This window comes from Oryx dammah, unplaced genomic scaffold, assembly GCF_014754425.2.
Source record: "Oryx dammah isolate SB20612 unplaced genomic scaffold, SCBI_Odam_1.1 HiC_scaffold_29, whole genome shotgun sequence".
Taxonomy (NCBI): Eukaryota; Metazoa; Chordata; class Mammalia; order Artiodactyla; family Bovidae; genus Oryx; species Oryx dammah.
The window spans coordinates 66,836,704-66,860,480 of NW_024070213.1; the positions used below are offsets into that span (position 1 = coordinate 66,836,704).

At 46.4% G+C, this 23,777-nt stretch overlaps 1 protein-coding gene and 1 non-coding gene across 3 annotated transcripts in view; one reads left to right on the forward strand and one right to left on the reverse strand.

The window, feature by feature from the left end:
- PPM1H (protein phosphatase, Mg2+/Mn2+ dependent 1H) overlaps positions 1-23,777 on the reverse strand; it is a 294,933-nt gene that overhangs the window by 112,058 nt on the left and 159,098 nt on the right. The gene's annotated exons all lie outside the window — the stretch shown is intronic.
- Positions 22,478-22,550, forward strand: TRNAG-CCC. The gene has a single exon. It is a non-coding gene; the product is annotated as a tRNA-Gly (tRNA).

Here is a 23,777-nt window from a genome sequence, read left to right on the forward strand (position 1 = left end):
ATGTTTTTCCTCTACTATAGCCTTTATTGCAAAGGATGGAAGCGTCCTTCCTTTTCTTCTTCTCTTTCTTCCTTCCTCCCTCTCTTCTTCTCTTTCTTTAAATAACTGATGGCAACAAGAGTTCCCTGGTTTGTGTGCCAAGGCAGGTAGGACACGCAGAGCTAGGAAGCAATCTCTTTACTAGCACTCCACATTAGTCCAATTCCATCCTCTCTATTTTAAAAGGACAGTGCCAGGGAGCAACTGAAATGAGACCCAAGAAAAGAAATAAAAACAATGCAAGGGGTGGAAAATAGATGCTTTGAAGGAGCTTAAAGCAATTATGGTATATAGCCTGAAGGGAAAAATGAGGAGTGATTCGATCACAATCTCCTTCAAGCAATTTGAAATCGTTTTTTTTGAAGGAATAGGTGAGTGACCAGTTTCTTCATACTTCAGAGTAACACAAACAAGAGGAAATTCTATTTAATCACATCAGTAAATTCTATGGTTGGAAACAAGAAAAGAATTTCCTGATCTTCACATTCTCCAGTGACTAAAGCCTGTGGGTCTCCGTCCCTGGAATTCTTCAAAAGAACATGAGGGAGCTTTGTCTATATTTGCCTGCCAAGAATCCCAAGGCATCCTTTATTGTTGTTTCTTTATGATGCCATAAATCAGGAACTACATCAGTGGTGTGGGGCAAAGCCAGATCCATATCAATTCATTCTAGACGGTACACTGTAAAATGTATTTACTATAGCATTACAAACCATACTATGGAAGCAAACAGAGTGTCCTCGTTGTCACACGCCCCAATCAAAATAAGCTCTATGACTTTGCCTGGTGGGGCAGGTGGCTTATCTGTAGCCCATGGTTAGATGACAGGTTGGTTGAATGCCTTACCTGTAGGGCTTCTCGGCTCTACCTACTAATGGGTACTTCATATCAGTTTCTCACATAACAAACACTCTTGAGAGTTCCTTGGACAGCAAAGAAATCAAACCAGTTAATCCTAAAGGAAATCAACCCTAAATATTTATTCATTGGAAGGACTGATGCTGAAGCTCCAATATTGTGGCTACCTGACGCAAAAAGCCAACTCATTGGAAAAGACCCTGATGCTGGGAAAGATTGAGGGCAAGAAGAGAAGGGGATGACAAAGGATGAAATGGTTGGATGGCACCACCAACTCCATGGACATGAGCTTGAGCAAACTCCAGGAGATAGTGAAGGACAGGGAAATCTGGCATGCTTCAGGCCATGGAGTCCCAGAGAATTCGACACAACTTAGTGACTGAAAAACAACAATACAGAACAAAGGCTTGGGAAGCTCATCTCTCATCCACTGAATGTAAATATCACTTGGGTTTTGGAAGGCAACCGAGTAGCAGAGGAAAGCAATCAGGGCTTAGAGTTCAAAGTCTAGTTCAAGCTATGAACTAGTTATGGTGGGAAAATCAGCTAGCCACTCTGACATCCAACTTTCCCTATTTGAGAAACGGAAAATACCTCTTTCTTCAGACTAAGTGAGTTGATGAGTAAAAGAACTTGAAGTATGTCGAAGAATAGTGGATTGATTCATTAAAGGCAATGTGCATATCTACAAGTCAAAGTAGAATGATCATTACTTAGAACTTTATAACTTTGCATTGATATAATAACAGTCCACAATTGTGATCCTAAGGAACTATATGAAGGGAGAAAAAAAATCGGATCTAGTGACCTCACTTAGCTTTCAGTGATAAAATGGCATGCTGATTTCCCATTGTCACTTCCAGTCATGTGTTCAGATACCTCCAGAACTTAACAGAAGAGAGATTGACAGAGTAGTAATGGAACATTCTTGCTTCTCTTGATCACTAGCTTTAAAACCCCACCTTGTTCATTAATATTAATGTCATAATCTCCTTCAGATATTTACAGGCACGTAATTTAAGATTTTATTTTGGAAAACAGATATATTAAAGGTTCCCATGCCAAGTCTCCTTTCCATGAAAAAAAATTCCACTGAGTCTTTAATTTACCTGGCTATTGCAACTGTCCAAATGAAAAGTGACAGTCTGCACTACGTCGGTGCAAAACAGAAAAGTCACAGAGCTATAATACGTTAAATTTTAAAAATTATATGTGTATTTATTAAATGTATATGATTTTAAAATATCTTCTCCCAAGTAAAGGAGATGAAAAGGTCTTGGAATCTGCTGAGATGCTCAAGCTAGATAACGGAGGGTGATGATGCAGAAACAACAGGAGAGATGGGAAGAGAAGCCCGTCTGGAGGAGGAGACATTGCATCTTGATTTGGGCACATTGCATTTGGTGCATGCGCCTGATGCCCAGTGAGAAGGGCTAGTGAGCACACAGCTGGGAAAGAGGGTACGGTGCTCAGGAACGGGGCCAGTGCTAGAACGAGAGAGAAGGGAACAGTTATATGTATATGGTAGTTAAAGCTATGGCATTGAAACAAGTATTCCAGGGGAAGTATATAGAACATGGTGATAAGTATTAGGTGAGAGCACAGAAAATGGGTCCATCCCCTCATTTACCTGTTGAACTCATTTCACAGAGTAAATCCATGAACTGAAGCTGCCCTCTACAGTGTTTTCCATGGAACACTCTTCTGCACGATAATAGGAAACCACCACCCCCCGAAAAACCAATGCATTCTCAGAAGAGTTTGGGAAACACTCTTGCCACAGGACTTTTCAGAGTCTTTAATACACTAAAATGTGTTGTTGTTCTCTAAGACAAGGTAACTGTGCAATGATTCCCAAATCTGACTAGGGGACAAACATCTCTTAACACCTCTTCACTTTTCTACCAAGTGTAGGTCAAGTTCAGGGGTGAATGCCCTTGCCTGGGCTGTAGCCTAGGGACACAGTGGGCTTCACTCTTGGGAGCCACATCCCCTACTCCCCAAAACCTTGATGTGAAAAATCAGGGTGACTCTCTCTCTCTCTCAGGAAAAGGCTATACACCATCCCTCTCTCTCTCTGATGCCACTTTCTTTTTGAAGAGGCACTTCATTCACAAACCTTCAGAGGTAAAGGGGGTTAGACCAGGGTAGGGTCTGCCTAGAATAAAACTAAGCTCTCTTCCTTCCCCTTGGTTTTCTACTTTCTGGAAGTAAAGTGAAAGTGTTAGTTGCTTGGTCATGTCTGATTCTTTGCAACCCCTTTGTCCATGGGATTCTCCAGGCAAAAATATTGGGAGTGGGTTGCCGTTCTCTTCTCCAGGGGAACTTCCCAACCCAGGGATCAAACCCGGGTCTCCCACATTGCAAGTAGATTCTTTACCAACTGAACCAACAGGGAATCCCTTCTTCTTTCTAGCTCTTCTCTTAAATAATCTGCCAGGTATGAGAGCTTAAGGTGCACCCCTGCTATCCTGACTTCAGTGAGTTCTGATTGGAAGCGTGGGGGCTTTCTTGATCTGGCTTTCATTTTATTTTTGTATTTGCCATTTCTCTGAAATGACTTCCCTCATGACCAGGATTGGGGGAAAGAGGCAGACAGACCTGGTACCGATTCCAGCTTCAACAAAAGGTGTCTCATGTTCCAGCCTAGCTTCTGAAAGGGCTGCACGGGGATTTAAGGCCAAAATGTGTTACTTATGAAATGTATTCCTCTGCCTTATCCTCCGTCCATATATTTCCTTGTTCAACTTTCTCGGGTTGGTAGGCAGGGTCCAGAAAAGGATTTGTGAATAGAGCTTTCCAGTCTCAGCTGTGCAGCTTCTAATTCCTCCCCTGACTCCTTCCAGAACTTGAGCTGAGCTTTAATTCATCTCTGCTGAATGTCCTTGCTTCGCTATAGCTTATCTAGTAGGTCTTATTTCACACAAAGAAATCTCCCTGATACATACAGGTGAAGAAATGTATTTTGAACCTTATGCCTTTTCCATTTTGCAAGCAATCAGACCATGAATTAACACGGTGTTACTTTACTTCTGATGGGCAGTTGGCCAAGGACAGAAAGCAACAACCACTGATCAAAGTGTTCACAAACTGAAAACCCAGAATAGATGGTTACTTATGGACATGGTGAAGATAACACAAGTGACCTTCCTTTTTATATCTGAAAAACTGAAGTGATGAGGAAGAGACTAATTGGCTGCTAGAGGCCACAGGTGTAAAACTGATGGATGATGAAGAAAAAAAAGCACTTATTTCCAGTTTATTGGGTTGGCCAAAGAGTTCATTCCATTTTTTTCCCATAAGATGGCTTGAGTAGTGCTTGTCTTTAACTTCATTAGAAACAATTTTGTTAGATTGTATCATGACAGCTGTCATATCAGTGTGCATTTTAAAAAACTTATCAAAATTGGTGACTTTTTCTGTAGTCATTTTAATATTTAAGAGGGAAGAAAAAAGCAACATTTGTGGCAAATTATGCTTTATTGCTACAAGAAATGTAAAAATGCAACTGAAATGCAAAAAAGATTTGTGCTGTGCCTGTCAAAAGTGGTTTACAGTTTCAAGCTGGAGATTTTTGATTGGACAATGCTCCAAGGTTGGGTAGACCAGTTGAAGTTGATAGCAATTAGATCAAGACATTAATTGAGAGCAATCAACGTTACACCATGCAAGAGATAGCCAAATATTGAAATCAAGCATTGAAAATCATTTGCATCAGTTTAGTTTTGTTAATAGCTTTGATGTTTGGGTTCCATGTAAGCTAAGTGAAAAAAAACCTTCTCGACCATATTTCTACATGTGATTCTCTACTTAAATGTAATGAAAACATTCCATTTGTAAAACAAATTGTGACAGGCAATGAAAAGTGGATACTGAACAATAATGTTGAATGAAGCAATTGTGGGGCAAGCAAAATTAACCATCACCAAACACACCAAAGGCAGGGCTTCACCCAAAGAAGGTGACGTTGTGTACATGGTGGGATTGAAAGGGAGTCTCCTATTAAGAGCTCCTTCAGGAAAACCAAATGATTAACTCCAACGAGTACAGCTCTAGACAAACTAAAAGCAGCACTTGACAAAAAGCACCCAGAATCAGTCAATAGAAAATGCCTAGTATTTCACTGGATACCTCAAGGCCATGTGTTTCTTTGATGGCCAGGCAAAAACTGTTACTGCTTGGCTGGGAAGTTCTGATTCATCTCCCATATTCACTAGACATTTCACTTTTGGATTTCCACTTATTTCAGCCTTTAAAATTTTTTCGTAATGGAAAAATTTCCCTAGAAGGCTGTAAAAGGCACCTGGAACAGTTCTTCACTCAAAAAAATAACATAGTTTTGGGAGGATGGAATTATGAAGTTGCTTGGAAAATGGAAGAAGGTAGTGGGACAGAATGGTGAATATATTGGTCAATAAAATTCTTGGCGAAAATGAAAAAAGTGCCTTTTATTTTTACTTAAAAACGAAAGGAATTTTTTGGCCAACTCAATACCTGTCAGGTTGGAGGAGAAATAACCACGAATTAAAAAAAAAATTAATAACTAAGGTCCAAGATAGATGAAAATATTACAGAAGAGAACTGTGCTGAGATGGATGGGATTGAATCTTCTGGCTTCAAAAGTTTATATCTAAGGGCTCTCAAAGTACTTGAAGCTGAGGCTATCATGGTACTGTCAATACTCTGGGAAGAATGGCAGTGAAGGAAAGATGTGACCAAAGGTTAGAGACAGACAAGTCGGGTTCACTTTTCAACAAAGGAAACACTGGATTCTATAAACTAAAAAGGAGGGACCTGATGTCAATATGGAGGCAGATTCTAGAGATGGTCATTAGAAAGCAGTGGTCTGCCTGCGTCTCCTGAGAGGAAGGCATGTCCTTTCCCAAGCCCAGTCTCTCCATCCCTTTTTTCGTCCAAGTAAAAGAAATGCCACTTGTCTTTTTAAACAGGCAGAGTTATCTATTTCTTTTTAAATGCCACTTTTCTTTTTATTTGGGTTTTAGAAACCAACAAAATCATTCATAATCTTTTGTTGACAGTGAAGTACAGGAACAGTTTAAGTGAAAAGAGAGTAAGCCGAAAGTGGTTGAGGGACTTCCCTGGTGGTCTAGTGGTTGGGAATCCATGTGCCAAGGCTGGGGAGCTGGGATAGCACGTGCCGTGGGGCACTTAAGCCTGCATGCCACGAGAGAGCCTGCACGCTGCAGCCAAGACCTGACACAGCCAAATAAATTTTGTTTTCCAAGTGCTTGAAATAGCTACAAGATTAAAGAGGCCGTCAAATGGTCATTGGGATTCGGCTCGGTGGCAGGACTGATAAGAAAGTGAGAGTGAGTGGGCTCAGTGATGCTGTCCTGACAGGGCGCGATCATCAGCCCACACGGCATGGGTCAGTTCCATGTGTGAATGGGGAAATCCCACGAGAAGAGGGCCAGGGCCAGAGGCCTTGGGACGAGGAGCTCAGATCAATTCTCTGATGACCACGTGAAGGAAACCAGGGATGTTTACTCTGAAGAAGGAAAGATATGTGGAGGGGCACGCCAGGAGCCTCTGAATCTGAAGAAAGTTGAAGTGTGAGAGTGAGTGGCCATGTCTGTGCGACAGGAACGTGCCTTACTTTTCTTAACCTTATTTATCTGTAGTTTTAAAAACTGGATACCAGTAACATCTACTGCTTATGCAACAGGAAAAAGTTTGCTGTTTGTTTTCTGCCTTTGTTTTAACAAATGTTTCGTGAAGTAAACATGTGCATGTGAATATACAAAGCAAATTCCTGTGCAAGAGGACTGTCATAAACAAAAAGGAGGTCCAGGTTGGGGAGTTCTAAGATGCCACCGAGCCAGCAACCCTGGGAATGTGGTTGTGAAAAGGCAAAAAATATTTACTGAGAAATTTAAGAAAAAAAGTAGGAGGGGACGGGGACGAGAGGAGGGAGGGTAACAGGATCTTGGAGAAGCTGACTGACAATGCCAGGAACCACAGCTAGCAGGGGAACAGAGGATTGCTTACCGTGAACCAGTTGGACCTGGTTAGGCTGCCTGAAAATGTGCTTGTGATGGCGGTCAGGATCAGCCAAAGAGTCTCTCCAAGGGCTCGGGGAAGAAAAATCTTCTTCCAGAGTTCCCAGGAAGCACTCAATGCCATAATTGGTCTAGCTGGAAAATGAAGTCAGAGGAGGGTGGGTGACCCACAAAAGCAGCCCCATGGGCGAGGACCAGAAGGAAGACCCGTGGTCCAAGCAAGGGGAGTGACGGGCATTGTCCAGTTCTTTTAAGTATGCCAGCATCTGAGTCATTTCAACTGCCCATGTGGGGGCCTCGGCCACGTGGCCATTTATTCCCACACTCCCTCAGGCTCCAGTGAGGTCTGGTTATGAATCTGAATTCTCTGAGTACAGACCGTACTCAGGGACAGGAAAGGAATATCACCCACACAACCAGGAGCATGACTTTCCATAGATAAACCGCTTCCTGTTTTCACTGGGATGAGCAGGGCCGAAAGTAGAAACGCAGCTTTCACGAACGTCTAGTGATTCCGCTGCCATTTGCAACACAAAAATGGATGCAAAATAGTTATACTCTGGGCTAGTGTGTTGGAAAAAATTAAAATCTTCAGATGAATAAAAAATATCTTAACCTCTAGTCAAGCTAGTAACTCAGAGTTTTACCTTCTTTCTCAAACTGTAAAATAAAAATAAGCCAGTTCACCCTTCATATATCTCACAGGAATGGAGAAAACTAATGAAGAGGTAAATTCACTAGAAGAAAAACACACCTTAGTAATTCCCCCAGCAATATGTCAACACATACACTGTTTTCCAATGCTCTGCTGGGGACAAGGTGCAAGTTATAAGCTTGTTCTCTTAATAAATAACCCTGTTGGAGAGGCACTTCTTACTGTAACACCACTCCACAAAACACTCAGGACCAACACGACTCATCAGATCCCAGTATCTATGGACCTACTCAACTTGACATTTTGAATGTTTAGCATCAGACAGCAAGACACACACTCCCCAGAATGACAGACTTCCAGGGCACAGAGTCGTCCTGTTCCCACCAGCTTGGGCCAGTTCGCAACCACCCCCCAGAGGATGGCAGATGGAGGCTTTCCACATGCAAACCTTTACAGCCTCAGCCCGGTGCAATTTAGGAGTGAGGTTCAGAAGCAATTAGTGAGAGGATTAATAGAGACATCTGCTATAATTTGAAACATGAGTTTACTGCTCGAAGGGCTACACCGTAGTGCTTGAAGCTAAGTGCTTGAAATTGCCCCGGAATCCTAAAGTCATGTATCCTAATCAAGATCATATTCTTTCAATCATGGATGAAAAAGTTAACACTTTCTCGTGTTTGGCTGGGATCACTCGGAGTGGCTCACTGTAGCTGTGAGATCTCCATTTGGTCTCCACATGCATCATTCTTGGGAGCTACAAAGTCTTTGAAGGGCATCTATTTTTGCCTTGAGGTCTGGTGGCGTCAGAGTTTGCATGAACCTCACAGAGGAAAACTGCCTGCGCGTGATGCATCTGTGCCTACAGCGTTCTCACCAAAGGGAGGTCTCTGCGTGTGGGGGGTTTCTGTATTTATATGGCTTAAGTGTTTATTTGTAGTTAAAAACGTTCCTGCCTGTTGTTGAGGTCTAAGGAATTTAAAGATGATCTATAATGCATGGTCATCGGAGAATAAAAGTGGGAGAATTCATTGGGGGCAATTAACCCCAAAAATGCAGCTTATTGACCAAATCAATGTTTTTTTCTGTATCGGCAGTATGAGGTAAGCATTTCCAAAGCTTCAAGCTTCTTATCTTTCTCCCCACATTTTTTACTTATACTTTTAAACTGTGGAGAAAAGAAAAAGGCATTTGACCCAAGAGATCTGACCCAGTCAGGAACTACCTGGCTGCTGAGTGAATTTCTCTTCTTCATGAATGGTTGTGAGTGGAGAGGCCATGTCCCAGAATAACTTAAAAAAAAAAAAAAAACACAACAAACCACTTTTTCTATGAAAGGTGGTAAAACGGCTGAATGATCCAGAGTTATCCTGTGGGGTAAGCACTGATTCTCAGGCTGCAGATTAGGCTCTAAACACAAGCCAGGCCAACTCTGCCAGACCAAAAAGCTTATACTTAACTGCAGGAGGCACTATGGAGATACTGATACACGTGTGAGATTGAATCAAGAGCTGAACGCTGAATTCAGGCAGAGGAAACACTCCTGAGGGGAACCTGACTTCAAATCACCAGCTCCGCTGTGAGTCTAGCTGTTCACTAGGTGACAAAGCAGGTGAAAGTACAACAGAAACCTCTACAACCTCTCTTGAGCCCCCAGCTCAGTCTTCCTCGGCTCCTCCCGTCTCTGAGGATAATCAGAGAGAACATGTGTCAAACGCAGGATGCTGAAATCACTGACGTGACTCCAATCTTCCTGCACACCCTTAAACACTCCCCAGAGGGGCATGACACAGAGATACGATACAGGTTTCTTCATGGACATTTTCTGAGTGTAGAAACCCTATTAGGACATTCATTTCATTCTTAGGGATGAAGAACCCACGACCTAGCGAAGTTAGTGGCTTGGGCAGACTGAAATCCACGTCTCCACATCATTCACCTCAGGGTTCTTGCTTGAACACACTGTGCTTCCTCCCACACACGGAGGGATATTACTTTCCACCTAAATTCCTGGTGGTCTGGCTGTTTCTGAACATCCAGGGACCCCACTGACGCCTTCAGCTGCCCTCTAACAAAGCGGAATTGGCTCCGCCAATGGCTCAAGGGGTAAAGAATCTGCCTGCAGGGCAAGAGACTCAGAAGGTGCAGCTTCAATCCCTGGGTCAGTAAGGTCCCCTGAAGGATTTGAAATGGCAACCCACTTCAGTGTTGTTGTCTGGAAAGTCCCATGGACAGAGGAACCTGGTGGGCTACATAGTCCATAGGGCTGCAAACAGTCAGACACGAATGAGCACACGTGCATCTAACAAAGCTGAGGGTTCTTCCCCGTCTCAGAGCCCTGACTCGCTCCAGCTGCCACCTTCTTCATCGGCCCCGGGTTTCTTGCTCCACATCAGGGGAGAACACCCTCTCACTTCTCTCTTATGAAAAATACAAAGACCAAAAAAAGAAAAAATCCAAAAGGTTAATACAAAATTACCATTGTATTTTGTATTACCAAAATCTGGTAATACTACCAAAAAAAAAAAAGTCAAACTCTGGTGAATTCCTCCCCAGACAATTACCAGGGACAAAAATAGTGAAATGAGAACAAATGGGAGTGACCCAGAAGGAAAGAGAGTGTGCACCTGGAGAGCTCAGGGACTCCGGAGCCGGTAGGTTGAGAGGCACCTCCTGGGGACAGTCAAGTCCCCCGGCTGGTGTCCTACATCGCCAACAGGGGGAAACGTGCGCTGGAAATGTAGGTGTGCCCTCAATTTCAGAGAGGAGATCAGGGCTGCTGATACCAAACAGAGCCAAATTGCCAGTATGCAGCAGAACCATCTCAGCCCCTGGGTCAGAGCTGCACTGAACGCTGACCCTCTACACATACGGGTGGGGGCTCAGCCACCAAAGCAGCTGGACATTTTTAAGCATGAAACGTGGGTCCAGGGCAGTGCGGTGGTTATGACTCTGAGATTCCACTGCAGGGGGGTGCAGGCTCGACCCCTGGCTGGGGAACTAAGACCCCACATGCTGCACAGTGTGGCCGATAAATAAAAATGGACCCCAATCAAAACCATGTGACCTTGCGTGTAACGGGAACTCCAGTAACACCATACAAACTGCCAGGCTCTTTCTTCCTTGCTCTTGTTTTCTTTCTTTGGGCAAATGTTCTCCAGCTGCCTATCCTCTGAGGGGCCTGGGCTTCAGACAGGGAACTTGAAGGAATGGTGGCTGCTGCTTGGAGCTTACAGCCCTGGGAGGAGCAATGACCTGAAGGGGAAGATGAGGGCCTCAGACAGGGAGACTGGAGGGGACCATGAGGCCCAAATGGCTGGCAGGAGAAGCCAAGTGCAGAATGGGTACAGCTGTATGGGCAGAAGGAAGCGCACATGCAGAAACCACAGCGGGGGCCCCTTGCCTATGTGGGGGCTGGACGAAGCTCAGTGAGGAAGATGAGATAGGCCTGGAGGGCTGGAGAGTGAGGCTGGGCCATTGGAGGACCCAGTGGGCCATCAAAAGAGTTAAAAGAAGATCAATGATAAACTCTGTGGGGCTCAGAGCAGAGGACTGACCTTCTGCAAAGGTCTTTCTTATGTGTGGAAAGTGGACAGTGCAGGGCAGAGCCTAAAGAGGGGAGAAAAGTGTCCTCCTGCAAAGTTTAGTGAGAGAAGGGCCAGTCCTGCACAAAGATGGGGTAATGGACCGACACAGAAGAGAGGTATTCCTAGCGTCATCTGGAGCCAGAACCACCGGACCCGCTGGGTCAGATGCGATGGGAAGCCTTGGGGATGCCGTGGGGAGGCTGTGATCACTGAGACTGGGAGGGCGTGCTGCCCCACAACTAGCTGTCTCCTCTACGCTGAGGCCCCCACCATTTAGCGTCACTCCTGGACTAAGTGCGCCTACTTGCCGAGGCTCCTTTAAAGAGTATGATAAAGCCCACAACAGTATCAATGCTGTCATGGGCTTTGCAAACAGCAATATTGTTTATAAGCAATTTGGGGGAACAGCCTAAGCAGAGTTGAGCCTGGTTCTGGCAGGGCTTTGAGGGGATACAAAGATAAGATTTTATTCCTGCCACAAATGAGCTCCGGCCAATTAGGGGAGAGAAGGAAAGAGTTGCAATCATGCTGCAGTGTGGAAAGAGAGGTAGTAACAGCACAGAGGAGACCTTGGGGTCCCCAGCACACACAAGGGTGCCATGAACAGGTTGCTGCCTGAGAATGCACGGGGGAGATGGGAGAGACGTCAAGGAAGAGGTGATGTGTAAATTAAGCCTTCTAGAACAGGGGTCCCCAACCTCTGGGATCTAATGCCTGATGATCTGACGTGGAGCTGATGAAACAATTACAGGCAGGAGGAGAAGGGGGCAAAAGAGAATGAGATGGTTGGATGGCATCACTGACCCAATGGACGTGAGTTTGAGCAAACTCTAGGAGATGGTGAAGGACAGGGAAGCCTGGTGTGCTGCTGTCCAGGGGGTCACAAAGAGTCGGACACGACTGAGCCACTGAACAATAGCAACAGCAAAGTGCACAATACATGTAATGTACTTGAACCATCCCCAAACCATCCTCCACGTCCCCAGTCTGTGGAAAAACTGTCTTCCACAAAATTGGTCCCTGGTGCCAAAAAGGTTGGGGACTGCTGTTCTAGAAAACATCCCCCGAGAATTGCTCCACAGACAGGGTAGGAAGCAGTAGCAGCTGTCAGGACAAGGGGCAGAGAACGGTTTGGTTCAGGGAGGTGGGAGTGTATGCTCTGGTTTTTCCAGGGCTTGGGGTGCAAGGCTGAGGAGTAACAGGAGCTGAAGGTGCAGAGAGGCTGACAAAGAAGCCCAAAGAATCTGACCTTGACTGTGAGGATGAAAAGTCACAGGTGGGATTTCAGCGGGGACGTGGGGTGGCCAGCAGCATCTTCGTGGTCTCAGGGATGGACTGACTGGGCATCGGGGAAGCAGCAATCCCCATAAGGAGCCCTCCTCCCAAGGCTGCCATATGGAGGACTTGTTAGCCACAGACAGGAAGTGGTACAGACGTGGGAGGAAGAAGGCACTAGGGTTCTAGTTTACGTAAAGGGCTGCTTAGTGGCACCATCAGACTGGGAACACAGGAAAAGGGCACCCTCTGGGAAAAGAAAATTCCTTTAGTTTTGGACACTTTTTAAGGTTTATAGGACATCTTATTTATTCAGACTTTACCTTGTTCCAGGAAGGATTTACACAGAGATTACACAAAGACACACAAGATAAAATTTTAAAAAATAAATATATGTGGAAAACAAAACTGGGGAAGATCAGAGGAAGCTAGGAATTAAGTTAATACCAAAAACATGTGCTGTGAGGCTCTTAACTGTCCGAAAAGCGGCCACAAATGCTTCCTGACGAGGAGCCAACAAAACCACCACAATTGGTCTACTCATCTCAGGGTTCCAAAAAAAACAAACACCAAAACCCTCCCTACCCCTTTAACTCAGGCCTTCCCCTAAAGAGCGCATCAGAAAAGGCCTCCGTGGTTCTTAGGAAAGGGCACACTGTGTGATGACAAGGACAAGTCACTCAGCACCATGCCTGCAGTCCATCCAGCAACATAGACCCCAGAGCTGCTCTTGGTGAGCAGCTTCTCCAAGCTTGTGGCATCAGAAAACCGCCCTGAAAACCATTTAGGGTGGCCACATGTGTGAGGGTCAGCCTTAATCTAAGGACAGACGTGGAAATGTGTAGAGGGATGTGGTGCTTCTCTGGTGGCTCAGCAATAAAGAGTCTGTCTGCAATGCAGGAGACACACGTTCGATCCCTGGGTCGGGAAGATCCTCTGGAGGAGCGCATGGCAACCCACTGCAGTATTCTTGCCTGGAGAATCCCATGGACAGAGGAGCCTGCCGGGCTACAGTCCATGGGGTCACACAGAGTCGGACACGGCTGAGCGACTAAGCAGCAGCAGGGGGTGTGGGAACTGCAGGTCCTCTCTAGGCGCTGTTTCTCTCCACAAATCTTTCAAAGCACAGAGACGCAGTAAGTTCACGGTCACTCTCTGGGCTGAGCCAGAGGCTGGGAAAAAACGAGTTTGGCTTGGGGACATGGGGAGAAAGAAGACTGAAAAGTCTGTGGACAGTTAGAAGGCCGACCCTGCCACTGCCTCCCTGGAAGGCCCCTGACATTGTGCAGAGAGGGGTCGCGGTGAGATGACTAAAGGCAGGTGGCCATGGGGCCCGAGGTTGGGGAGAGAAGTCTGGTTTGGGCTTATATGTTTGGACAGCATTTGAATTTTAGTGGGAGATGGAGGTATACGAGAGCACCCAGGGATGGGGTGTGGAGAAGCTAGTGGGAGCGGAAGCCCTGGGGGTGGGCTGCTTTTTAGGGGCAGGAGTGAAGAGGAGCCAGCAGTGAAGGAGGAAGAGAGGAAATGAGAAGGTGAGGTCCTGGAAGCCAGCAGAGAGACTTTCTAGGAGGGAAAGGCTGAGTGTGTACTTACGGCAGCTGCCATCAGTCTCTGTAATCGGGTGTTTTAGCTAAGGAAATACTAGCTGCTGTAACAGGTAAGCCCTTGTCCAAGTCTCAGTCGCTTAGCACAATGCATGTTTATTTCACCTCGCTGTTCAGTCGCAGAGTCGTGTCTGACTCTTTGTGACCCCATGGACTGAGCGTGCCTGGCTTCCCTGTCCTTCACTGTCTATTATTCCACCTATGAAACGTCAGGTCCACTTAGCAGCTTGGGGGAAGGAGGGGGAGAGGGGAAGTCACAGGGAATCAGGCGGGCAGGTGTTCTGCCTGCTTCAGCTCACTTCCAAGGTCACCCTCGTTTGTCAGCATGTTGTTGGAAGAACAGGGAAGAGAGGATGGTTGTGCTTAATAGTTTCCTAGGAGTGGCATAAACTGCCTCTAACTTGATGACCTAAAATAACCAAAATCTACTTGCTTACAGCTCTGGGGGCTAAAAGTCTGAAATCAAGGTGTGAGCAGGGCCATGATGCCTCTCAAGGCTCTGGGGGCAAGTCTTTCCTTGCCTCTTCCTAGCAACCCTTGGTGGTCCTTAGCTTGTTGGCTTAACCCCAATCTTGGTCTCCATCCTCACTGTCACCCTCCTCTATATGGTCTTCTTCTCTTTTGTTAAATCCATGTGATACTGTTTTATTTTATTTTATTTTTTAATTTTTGGCCACACCACATGACATGTGGGATCTTAGTTCCCTGACCAGGGATCAAACCTGAGCCCCCTGCACTGGAACTGCAGAGTCTAAACCACTGGGCCAACAAGGAAGTCCCCACATGGTCTTCTTACAGGAACATCAGTGTTGGATTTAGGGAACAATCTAGTCCACTACAACTTCATCTTAACTTCCATCTTCATTAAATCTGCAAAGACCCCACTTCCAAATGAGGTCATATTCACAAATGTGAGGGTAAGGGTTTGGACATACCTTTTGGAGGGACAAAATCAAGCTATTGCAGTGTGCAAGTGGTTTTAATGTCCTGCCTGAGAAGCAGCACACAGCACTTCTGCTCACACCCCTTTGGCTGAAACTGAGCCACGTTAGTCACTGGCTGCACAGAAGGCTGGGGAGGGCAGTGAGTTCCTTGTGCCTGGAGCATGTGGGAAAGGGTCTGGGGACCAGTTAGCCAGCTCTCCATACAGCAAGGTGAGGAAAGGAAGGAAGGAAATTGTATTCCGGGAAGGCAGTGAGGACAGTCAAGGCTGTGGTGAGCAAAGAGATGGAGCCAGGAGAGGCCCATCTCATGGGAGGATCTTGCATGTGAAGGGAAGTGGCTAGAGGGGGACAAAGCAGTGAGCAGAAGCTCACTGTGAGATGAGGGAGTCGTCAGCATATTTGCAGGCAGAGGGGAAGCAGCCAGAAGGAAGGGCACCAGTGGAGACAGGAAGGGTAGAGAGGATGTGTAGGGTCTGCTCCAGGAAGAGATGGGACTGAGAACACTAGTGGAAGAAACCAGTATATCCCTGGAGCTACACACAGTGAGGTATAAACTCCTATGAGAAACCAAGTGATGGAAGAAAAGCTAGCTGGGGGCTGTCTGGCTTGGGAAGCCTGTTGTCTGCTTTCTTTGAAGCCTCACCTGGGACATACTCATTTTGCATAGCTCCTCGTACACGTTCATGTAGCCACATTACACACACTGTGCACAGCTATGCTAGGAAACCCACGAGGGCTATTTCTTTCCCAAGCCCTGCTGGAGATCCCCAGTGCTATAAGCCTGAGAGTTGTTATAGAAATGTTAGGTCAACCAGAAGGCCGCCTGCTGGCACTGTAGTAAGAGAGTCATTGAAGCCTCAGCATAATATGGCTACGTATCACTACAGAAAGCCAAACAGCCCGCAGAACAGCAGTGTTGAGCTCTTCGTGGCATGGTGCCTCCCGAAGGCTCTGGCCTCCAGACGCTGCACTATTCGGGGGAAGGAGGTTGTCTGCGGATCCCAAGCTCAGGGAGGCGTAAATGCAAGTGTGCGGATGTTTCCATGTGGAATATCACTGCAGCCTTTCAAGGGGCAAATCCTGATGGCTGTGACACATATGGGAGGCTGGACGCAGCATCTGGTGAGACAGCACTCAGTCCTCAAGCAGAGGGCGAGAGGGTACCGCTGCCCAGCCACCAGCACAGCCAGTCTCGAGGCCTGAACAAACCCAGCCTGCTTGAGAGACTCCTCTTAAGCTAAATAATTAAATATCTCTTCTAGACACAGCATGGAGGTTGGTTTGTTGGGTCCATTTTATGTGACATTTATTCAATGCCTTGTACAGGTAAAAGCACCACTTGAAAAGTGTAGTGTTAAAAACCATCATACAGAACTGCACTTTCAACAACTCCATGGAAAACTGGAAGGGACTGTTGATGGAGGATAATAATAATGTTAACAATAATAATTATCATTATAGTAATAAAAACAGACATTTATAGAACATGTACTAGATGCTAGAAACTGTGCTTAGCATTTTATACACTTATTATCATTCTACCAACCTTAATACACAGAAGGTCTTGCATTATCCCCATTTCACTGTTAAGGGAGCAAAGGCACAGAGAGGTTGGGAACTTTGCTCAAGGTCACACAGCACTATTATAAGTGGCAGAGCTAGAACTAGAACCCAGTTAGGCTGTCTCCAGACTTTTACCCACTGTGTAGCCTTGTTTGTTAGTCGCTCAGTCATGTCCCACTCTTTGTGACCCCATGGACTATAGCCTGCTAGGCTCCTCCGTCCCAGAATTCTCCAGGCGAGAATACCAGAGTGGACTGCCATTCCCTTCTCCATCTAGGTAGGCTGCCCTACCATAAACGTTTTCTGTTTTATTCACCGGGATTTTGTTGTAAGATTTTTTTCTAAATGGAGAGTTTGCAAAGTGCATAACAGTCTATCCATTTTTAGATAACCTATTAATACTGAGAACCAGAGCAGCCCATTTGGAAGAGGGACCATATGTCCTTGAAATACAGGTGGTAATTAAGGCTATGCCCTCCCAGCTCAGATTCACAAAGAATGAGGCAGAGAGGGGAGGAAAAAAAACAATGCATAAACCTTGACACAGAAAGAACAGAAAAGGGGGAAGGGTGCAGGGTAGGGAGCCAGTAGAGAGATGAATCAGTGTGAAAAGTAACTGCGTGAATCTAGTTTTACAGGCAGGCTGGACGGCCCACGGTAGGAAATGACTTTCCCCTCTGCAACCTCAAAAGCCTCTTTCTTGCCTGGAAGAGAAAAGCTAAGGGTCGGAGCACTGGGCGCCAAGCTCAGCCCAAGGCAGAGGGTCAGGCAGCTCAACTGAGGGCGCAGGAGGTCTTCTGTGCCACTGAGCTCCCTGGGAAGCATGGCCTTGACTTCACAGCTGAGTCTTTCAAGAAAAAAAAAAGTGTTTGTCAAATGCCTAAGAGCCTGGAGGCTTTTTTAAAGGGCTTTGCTGAAAAAGGACTTTTCTGTGTTACTTAGAGACAACCACTGCTTGCCAAGAACACTAGGGTGAAAAAAAAATCATAAAACTTGAGAGCTGGAAAAAATATTACAGGCTTCTGAGTGTGCCCCTAAACTACCTAAAGTATAATTGTAAACTTGATAGACACATCCCCACCCCCAGCCTTATAGAAAGTGCTGGCTTGAATTGTTCCAGATCCAACCTGGTAAGAATGAAGTTCTAGGGTCCACAGCTAATACTTGGCAGCAGTGTTGGCTAAGACGAGTTTTACTCCACACGGGAATTCTAAAACAGCTCAGGAATGCTATCCGAAAAGTCTATAATGCACACTTTAAAATCAAAAGTTAATGGAGCCCTTTCATACTCGTCATCTAAACTGCAATGCAAAATGTATTTTCCCTTGTATCATTTTTAAATGGCAAACTAACCCAGGTGGCTCAGTAAAGTGTCTGCCTGAAATGCCGAAGACCTGGGTTGGGAAGATCCCCTGGAGAAGGAAATGGCAACCCACTCCAGTATTCTTGCCTGGAGCATCCCATGGACAGGGGAGACTGGTGGGCTATAGTCCATGGGTTCACAAAGAGCTGGACACGACTGGGTGACTAACACTTTCACTTCAAGATATACTAAAGTAGCAAACTACTTGCAGTATTGGTAGTAACAGCAGTAAGACTGTATTGAAAACCAATATTAATAACTAACATTGATTAAATGCTTTCCATACGGAAGACAGGCGCTTGTCTAAACACTTCAATCAGCATGCGATGTCTCATGCTTTTACTGTCACACTATGCTTTAGTTTGTTGATTACCAGACTCCCTCCATCCCCAACCCAAAGGCAAACTCCACGAGGACCGAAGTATCTAGTTCCTACAACGACGCCTGGAAAACAGTGGACATGCAGACAGTTTTCGAATCACATTAATTCATTTGATCCTCACAGGACTCTGTGAGATACAGATTGTTATAATTGGTATTTCACAGATGGGGTAGCTCACATACAGTAGGGTTCAGTAACTTGCTCAAGGTCACACAGTAAGTGATGAAGCTTGAATTCAAACCCAGGCTGCCTGGCTCCAAACCCTGCCCTTTTAACCAATATCTAGCATTTCTGACTCTTCTATTTTAATACAGGCAATAACTAACATGAATCGAGTGCTTACTGTGTACCAGGCACATAGAGATCAATGCCTTACGTGGACTCTCTCATTTAATATGGGGCTTCCCTGGTGGCTCATGGTAAAGAACCTGCCTGCAGTGCAGGAGCCACAGGAGACGGGGGTTCGATCCCTGGGTCAGGAAGATCCCCTGGAGAAGGCCATGGCAACTGACTCCAGTATGCTTGCCTGGAGAATCCCATGGACAGAGGAGCCTGGTGGGCTACAGTCCATGGGGCTGCAAAGAGTCGGACACGACTGAAGCAATTTAGCACGCACGCACTCATTTAATATAAGGGTTCCACGAAAAAGGTGTTATTATTTTACTCACATAGATGAGCAAATTTCATCTTAGAGGGATCCTATGCTTTGCCCAAAGTCAGGCTGTACGTTGGGCCCACATGAGTTCCAAGTGTGTGCACTCAATTACCAGGCCATCCTGTGTCCTGAATTGTCTTTTGCCCACAGACCTGCACATGCCCTTGACGTATAGGTCTGCTTAGTCCCTCTCTCAAAACCTTATTTTAGCTTTATACCCAATGCTTCATTTCACATTATCACTGTTTTCATGATCCACACAAATCTGCGTTTATTCACACAAATGATGATGGAGCCAAACAGCAGTGCCACTGTCTGAGGCCTGAAGCCAGCCTGATCCAGGGCCTGAATCCAAACCACACGGAGCTGTGACTCAAAAAGAAAACCTTCTGCTCTCTCAAGAGGAAGGGGTGCTGGCTGTTCCATGAGGCCTGTGATGAAGTGAGCCTTCAAGGAGGGATTCTGGGAAAGTGCTTCTTTTGGTGGGGGGCGGGCCCAGAGGGATGAGTCAAAGGGATCCTGGATGGATGGAGAGCAAGGGAAGTGGAAACATGAAACCCATCCCAGTCAGCCTGACAGCTCCACCGGCAGAGAGGCAGGAAGCCTGACCGGCCCCACGGGCAGAGAGGCGGGCGGCCTGACCGGCCCCACCGGCAGGGAGGCAGGCGGCGGTAGGAGAAGGGGGTGCAATGCTCCCAATGCTGCTGGGAGCTGCAATACTAGTTTGCGGTAACGGTAGTGTTCATGGTGGTAGTGGTAGTACTACTAGAGACAGCGTCTTTAATTCTAGTAGAAACGGTAGGTGTGGCACTGGTGGTGGCAGAGCTGATGTTATTGATGGCAACACGACTGCTAGCAGCTGCAGCAGCAGTGGTGGTAACGGGCAGTTACATGGGTTCAATCCCTGGATTAGGAAGATCCCTGGAGAGGAAACGGCTCCCCACTTCAGTATTCCTCCACGGAAAGTCTCATGGACAGAGGAGCCTGGCGGGCTACAATCCACGGGGTCTCAGAGCTGGACACAGGACTGAGTGTGCACACACCGCAACGCTGGCGGTAGCAGTGATGGTGGTCGTCTTACCGGTGGTGCTGGTAACCGCACGAGTATCAGCGCAATGATACTGGCAGTGGTGACAGCAGGAGTGGGTGGCCCTCGCGGTGGGCAGTATTTGAAACAGAGCTCTACAGGACAGTCTGCCCTGGTTTGGAGGGCAGAGCACACACTAAGGGAAAGGTGGTGCCCGCCACCCAGGCCCACAGGCTGGCTGCCTGCTGTCGCCTGGGAGCTGCTAGTTCAGAATAAGAGGCAAGTTAAGTTTGAAAACCGCTCAGGGTTGCTCTCTGGGTGGCAGATATGGTGCTAGACTCAGGAATCAGGACTGCTGAAGCCCTGAAGGAGGTGCAGGTCAGCATTGGATAGTCTCGAAGCTGACAGGAGCCTGGGATCTGGGGGAATCCCTGCAGGATGATTCTCAGGGGTCCCAGCAGGGCTGGCAGAGGTGGCAACTGGAAGGCTTTGAGGTGTCTTGTCTGCCTTCTGGCATCTAAGCCAGCAAGGTGGAGGAGGATGGATCAGGGCCTCAGGGCTTGCTGGTCAGGTCGGTCTCTGGCTCGATGCTAATTTAATGGTCACAAATATCAGAGCTGGAAGACATCTCTGAGATCAGTTAACAAGATCTTTTTAAATGCTTGTTTTCAAGGCAGGGAACTAAGACTCAGAGAGTCATGTGAATTTTGGACAATTTCACAGTTTGGGACAGGCCACTACTCCTGCCTTTGGCTCCAGCCCAATGCCCATTCTCCAGCCTCACTGAGGCAGCTCAGGGCAACGTGAGACATTTAGGTTCTTTTATCTCAATAATGCCTTAAATTTCAACCAACAAGAAAACAAAGTATTCTTCACAACTCCCTAAAATAACTAGTGGCTCAGCAAACCATTCATGGATAGGAATAGTAAGGCAGGGATATTTGATTTTACAAAGGGCTCATTTTACTGAGTAGACACCAAAAATAAGGTGGGGCCCCACAAAACCTGAGTTCTAATTCTATCCCTCCACTGGCTACCCATGGGAACTTGAGAAAGACAGTGTCTCTGGACCTCACTTTGCTTATCAGCAAAAAAAAAAAAGAATTTAGGGTAGACCAGTGGTTCCCAGCATGAGAGCTGGACCATAAAGAAGGCTGAGCACCGAAGAACTGATGCTTTCGAACTGTGGTGCTGAAGAAGACTCTTAAGAGTCCCTTAGCCTGCAAGGAGATCAAATCAGTCAATCCTAAAGGAGATCAGTCCTGAGTGTTCATTGGAAGGACTGATGCTGAAGCTGAAAGCTCCAATACTTTGGCCACCTGATGTAAAGAGCCAACTCATTAGAAAAGACCCTGATACTGGGAAAGACTGAAGGCAAAAGAAGAGGGGGGCGAGGATGAGATGGTTGAATGGCATCACCAACTCAATGGACATGAACTTGGGCAAACTCCGGGAGATGGTGAGGGACAGGGAGGCCTGGCATGCTGCAGTCCATGGAGTCACAAAGAGCTGGACACAACTTAGCAGCTGAACAACAACAGTGTTCCCAGAGTGGTTACATGGGAATCAACTGGAGTGCTTTTAAAATAAAGACTCGTGGCCCCACCTTCAATGATTCTGAATCAGTAAACCTGAAAATAGAGAACTGATGATTTTTATTTATTAATAAAAAAAAAAGAAAAAAGAAAATCTCCCAGGAGGGTACACGGATGTCCACGCTGGATTGACAGAGAGGTAGATGTACAGACGTGATGAAAATGCTATGATGGCAACTGCAGAACTTAAGTAGTAGGCATACAGGAGGGCATGGCGAGTCTCTCAGTTTTTCTGTTTGTTTTTAAATTTTCATAGTCATAGTAAAATGTTGAAAGAAATGCAAATAAAAAGGGGAAAATTTTCCCCAGGTGATTCTGATGTGCAAGCAAGTTTAACCTCTTTGGTCCAGTCATTAACCTGCAGACCAGGTTGGAGTGGCTTTCGTGTCCCACAGAGCAGTCCCGGGCACCACCTTGGGAAAGGGGAGCTGGTGTGAGCCCTTAATCTGGTTCCAAACGTCCGCTGGAATGGCTCCCTCCTTTAGCTGTTTTTATATATTGGAAACATGCATAAGAGTCTAGTAAAAACACACACACACAATGGTTCCATTGCTTTTTTATAAAAGGAGTGTAAACTACTTTAGAAGGGCATTTGGTTCAGACAGTAAAGAATCCTCCTACAATGTAGGAGATATGGGTTCAATCCCTGGGTCAGGAAGATCCCCTGGAGAAGAAAATGGCAACCCAGTCCAGTATTCTTGCTTGGGAAATGCCACGGACAGAGAAGCCTAATGAACTACAGTCCATGGGATCACAAGAATCGAACATGACTTGGTGACTAAAACCCCAAACCACTCTAGAAGTCGGTCTTTAAGGCCTGGCATAGATCCAATGCTTATGAACATACAGAACTACTTAGGGTTTTGTGCACAAAACGGAATGAAGGTTCTAAAACTAGAGCCGGGGGGCTTCCCTGATGGTCTAGTGGCTAAGACTCCATGTTCCCAACGCAGGGGACCCAGGTTCAATCCCTGGTCAGGGAAGTGGATCCCACAGATGGCAATTAAGAGTTCACAAGCTGCAACCTAAGATCCTGCAGGCTGCAATGAAGATTAAAGATTCCTGAGGGCCGCAGCTAAGACGCAGCACAGCCGAATACATACATACATGAAATAGTCAAACAAAGCCACCGCTGGGAGATGGCTCCGTTATTTGCAGAGTCAAACAGGAGGGAGCAGCTTGTGCAAAGAGCTCGTCATGGCTGCGACCAGCTGCTGCCATGTGTGCCTGGGCCCTGCCCACACCTCCCTGCCTCATCCCTACCCACCTCTTTGGACCATTTCTCTCTAGTCCTCAACTATTAAAGGCACGTTCCTGGCTCAAGGCCTTTGCTATTATGTCTGCCAGGATGCACTCCCCGGGTATCCATGCGGTTCATGCCTCCTGCAGACCTTTACCCCCAAACCCTCTCCTTGGTAATGCTTTCGTTGGTTCCCCATCTGAAACTGCAACCCAAGCTGTAGCTACTGAGTCCTTCCCTCATCCTATTTTTCTCTCTAGCAGTCATCACACTCTAGTGTATACAACATTTCACTTATCTGCCTTGCTTATTATCTATGTTGCCAAATAGTCTGTAAGCTCCATGAGGGCAGGGGGTTATGTTTATGCCCATGACAATCCAGACACCACCATGAGGCTGGGACTCAACACAGATGTGCAGAATGAAGGAAGGGCCACCTGCCAAGCTCAGTCCATGTACCTTACACACAGTACCTCTGATTTGCATGGGGTCCTGACGAGCGGGAACCAGTCTCTTATACAACAGGAAGGCTGAGATGTCATCTCTAGAGGTGAGGTCTGGCTCTTATAAACCCCAGTATCCCAGGCTCATCTCATTTCACTGTTCAGGGCCACCATGAGATGGGCTCATTTCCAGAGGCTGACACGTCCCTTCTTTTCTTCTTGTCACTAACAGCTAAACCACCTTTGCTCCTGAGGAGTCTATCAACTTGCCGGTAAAAGAGGGCAAAGTTGAAGGTTAAGTGACCACCTTGTCCAGTGGACTCTCCAGAGCCAACTACCTACCAGATAACCACACACTGCACCCCAAGAGAGACTGCTCAGTGAATATCAATACCCTGTCTTGACATACGAAAGACGTTCACATACCATTTCCTGCTAACGACATTTCAGTGAGGCTCACAATTCACAAAAATGAGGGTGGGCCCACCAAAAAAACAGCCATTCTACAAATAACTCCACTGCCAACC